Source organism: Benincasa hispida, chromosome 7 (genome assembly GCF_027475165.1).
Source record: "Benincasa hispida cultivar pf3 chromosome 7, pf3_genome.v1.1, whole genome shotgun sequence".
Taxonomy (NCBI): Eukaryota; Viridiplantae; Streptophyta; class Magnoliopsida; order Cucurbitales; family Cucurbitaceae; genus Benincasa; species Benincasa hispida.
The window spans coordinates 30554938-30559539 of NC_143484.1; positions in this window are offsets into that span (position 1 = coordinate 30554938).

The window sequence follows — 4602 nt, forward strand, 5'->3', positions numbered from 1 at the left end:
TGACATTGTATTCTTGAGGTTCTTGGAGTTGGCAATTCTATATTATGAAGCTTTAAATTCCAAACTAATTAGCTTTAATTTGTAACTAGGATACAGTTTATGGAAGATCTAATAGTTTTAGATAGGCCAGATCGATTTGATTCATTGTAATCCTATTAGTTTGAGCTTATATGTATTTCATCCCATATCTTGACAGTTTACTGCTTATAAATTTTTACCTGGTGTTTTAGAAAAGATCACATTAGTAGAGTATTTATTATAGCTAGGTAAGACTTGAAAATAGAACTCACAAACTTCTTAAAGGGGTCCCACTATGATTTATACTGAGTGGGAGTTATACTGTCATCATCATGTCTTCTATTAGAAAATTACTTAGATTATATTGCAACTGTTTGTATGATTAAGTTTGTTTATGTTTACTTGGTTTTTACACTATATCTTCTTTAGCGTTTTCAATCGTGTTTTTTCGTCATCCTATGATTGTGCTCTCTGTTGACTCAAGTTCAAACTATAAGAATTATTGCTGTTAAATGAAGTAGTTTGTGACATCATTTGGTGGCTTGGGCTATGTATTTTCGATTGGGAATGAATTATTGTGGTATATTCCTAGCTACTCTCTATTTTCAAACTTTTTCCAGTTTGCAACCCTCCCTTTATAATCTTGCCTTCTACATAGTTTTTTATTTGGAGTTGTAAATATGATATATTGTTTTCTTTGGTTAACTCATGATTATTGAATTTGGTAATTTTTTGGTTCACTATAGTAAAATATTGATTATCTTTTGTAGTTCAATATAGTAAAAACTTATTTCTCATTAATTAAATCTCTTGTTTTCTTTGATTTAGAGCTCTTAATTTAACTTTCGCAATTTGATGGGCTTTCAGGTTTCAAAGGAACGAGCTTTTTGCATTATTGAATTAGAGGTACCCATCTTGGTGCTGGTTGTAGGCTAATCAATTGTTTCTATTCGGTTGGGTTTGTTCTTCTTCTTAGCATGATTGGGTTTTTTTCGTGACTATCTTACCGTTATGGTAGCTACTTCATTTATACATGTAGTTTTGGGACTATCCTGCAATTACATCAGCAGTTTCTAGATTGTTTTAAGTTACTTTTGGTCATGAAGGAAGTGTAGGTACATGTAGGATATGTTCATAGTTTCACGGGTGGATTACATACAAGTTAACTGCAGGAAATTTTTATGTAGTTAGACACTTATTAGGTAGTTTTGATAGTGAAAGTGTAAGTATAATGGTCAAATTGTTGCTAATGCTGCTGCTCTTCTGGGCGAGTGTGGCATCAAGCTTCTCGATGCTATCAAGTATCAACCCCAATGTCGACTGTAACACCATTAAAACGTGAGGAAAGTCATGCAGCAACTGTAGTAGACGGCGTTGTATAGATGGAATATCGTCTATTTGAAGACCCTTTTACTTGGGCTTATGGTATTAGAATTTAAATTGTTATATATATTAGTGTTTAATTAAAAGGCAAATAAGATCCTTCTCTTCCAAATCCTTAACAAACTGCTGCTTTGTAACTTGTATGCTCTTGTTCTTCCATGAGCAACAAAAATTAGATGTTGATTGCTTCAATTTTAGAGTTAATTAATCATGTATTCACTTTTGCATTTGGTTACTAGATTTACTCTGATACCAGGCTAGATAAACCTTATTTTTGTGTTTTGTTCTTTACTTTTGCATTTCTTATAGGTATGAAACTATCTAAAAAAAATTGATAGACTGATTGAAAGTTATGGCTTTTGATTATGATTCTTAAGATTGTATACAATTCAAGTCTCTTTCAAAGCCCCAATGAAACTATACTTTTACTGTGCTAGTAGATGAACTAAAAGATGAAAGTTGGCAAAATTAATTTAACACTTTCCAACAAATATTCATGCTCAAAAGCTCAGTTTCACAACCATTCAAGCATGAAGTAAAATGCAAAGGGTTGTTTTTATTTGATATTGACTTCACTCCCTGATTTTTATTTTTGTCCTGTAAAATTAGTGAGTGATAAGATACGTTTCTTAAATTTTCCTATTCTAGTGTATACTTGATTGTGCCAAATCCATTTGTATGTCATTATATGTAGCGACTTGAGTTCAAGAGGGGTACATGAATGAATCGATATCGCATCCGAATGAGAGGGATCTTGAGGACATGAAAGTATGGTTAAGAAAGGTTTAAAAGAATTGAAAGTTACTATCTATACTAACGAGATACACCTTCCTTTTCGGTGGTTCAATCATAAGAAATCATAAGAACTCTAAAGTTAAGCGTGTTTAGCTTGGGATCAATCTTATGTTGGGTGACCTCTTAGAAATTTTTCTAGGATGCATGTGAGCCCGTGTTGGTTTGTGGGGGTAATTTTCACTTCTAAAAAGTAACGGAGGATGACATAATCAAGTCGTAGGGGAATTCCAAATCTTGGTCCGAATCTTGGACCTAGGGTGTTACATTATAATTCTCAGTTAGGATGAAAACATCGAGTTTGTCTCATTTGTGCTGATTTGCTTAATTATCTAAACCATGGTAGCATGTGCTGATTTGCTTAATTATCTAAACCATGGTAGCAAGTAATTGAAGTATTGTAAATAAAGATGTATGCATTTGGTTTGAAAATGGTTGTTTCTTTGTTGAGGACATGGATCCAAAAGCACTTTTACCTTTTTAGATGACTGACCATTTTAAGTGGTTTGGAAATTATAAATGTAGATGATGAATTACTCTGTTCATATATGGGTCAATGGCTCATGCTTCACTCTTTGTTAGCTTTTGTTTTTCAACCTCTCTCGCTATTCATTCTTTGTTAGGACTCTTTACGAATTGTAATGGTTTTGAAGTTAAAAATGATGCTTCTTTTAGTAGATTCATCTGCAACATACACAATAGGTGTTAGCAATCTCAAAACCTGGACTTTCTGTACTCAAGAGGTGTGAGTTAATTGAGGGTGAGTGTTAAAATGTTCCATATTTTACATACACTCTTTTTATTTATGTTTTTAGGTTCATTAATGGGTTTTCCTTTCATCTCTTTGGTTTCTTCCTTCTTCTTGCTACTAAATTAATTATGATTATTTTGTATAGCATTTGCAAATGTTGGATCTTGGCATGAATAGTAGATGTTATTTGCCAAATGTCAACTCTTTATATGTTTCATTTGATAAGCTGCACATGAGACCTCATGTTATCTTGCATACTGCAACATTTGAGAGGAAGTTAGTTGATTTAACTATGTGTGTATTAGTTTTAGAATTAGAATGTTTACTATTCAAGAAGTTTCACTCCTAGAATTTTTGTTGTAGGTTTTGGAATGATGTTGTATTAGTGCTTCACGTTAGGGGTATTTATGGGTTGGGTTGAGTTGAATTAAAAGACTTTTTAGACCCAACCCAATTGTTCGGATTGTAATTTTTTTCAACCCAAATAATCCTTATTAAAAAAATGAACCCAACCCAACACGACCATAAAATATTTGGATTGGTTCGGGTTAATCGGGTCATTTATTTAAATTTTTGTTCTAAAAATAAGCAAAATGTAAATATTTGAAAATCTAATTTAATTATTTTCATATATTGAATTAAGATTAACAATTTAATTTCAATTTATATAGTGAAAATTTTAAGTACAAAGAAACTACTTTTAATAGTTGTTGAAGAATAAATTATTCAAAAAATATTGAAATTAAATAAAATTAAAATCAATATATGTATAAATAGTTGTGTTATAAGTAATAAAAAATATATATTTTAAAGTTAATAATAAATTCGAGTTGGTTTGAGTTACTTTGGGTTATATTAGGTGAATCCATGAACCAATCCTTAAAATTTTCATTTATTTGAACCAAACTCAACCCAAATGAGTTGATAACCTAACCCAAACTGCTCGGGTTAGGTTTGGTTGATCGGTTTTTTCAGGCATCGATTTTTTTAACACCCCTACTTCACGTTTTTCTTATTATCATAACTAAGAATCTCGACTTCCATTACATTTGTAAGTTGCTCATATCGCTTTTGGCTTTGTTAGAATTGATCATCATGCCTCTACTATGTTCTTATATTATCTTTTTTGTCAACTTGTCATTATATATAATGGGATCATTTTTATTCTTGGTGTTCAAATAATATAATGGCTGGTAATGTATTGAACTTGAGATGTGCATTTTCTACTCAACCTACTCAATTATTTCTAGCTGTTTGGCTATTGAAACTATGAATGTTATTATTTTTGTTGATTTCCTATGGTTGTGGATGAATATGTTGTAAGAGTTTTGCTGTACATGACATTGAACAAAAGTTTTATTCATATATATATATACACTTTATTCATTGGTATTGCACACATTATAAAATGTTTTTATAGCAAATTATATAAGCTCTTCTTACTCTATTATAGCACATAGTATAACTCTAAAATAATGCTATAAAAAGTACTTTTAATAATATGGGTTGTAGGGACTTTCGAAAAATGTAGGCTAGAAAAATTAAAAATTATATATTCTTTTCTAAGTCATCTTGCCACATAATCTATATATAGTCCATTTTATGTTTAAATTTAATGCTATCATTAGTAGAGAGACCTTTTGAACTTGGTATCATTA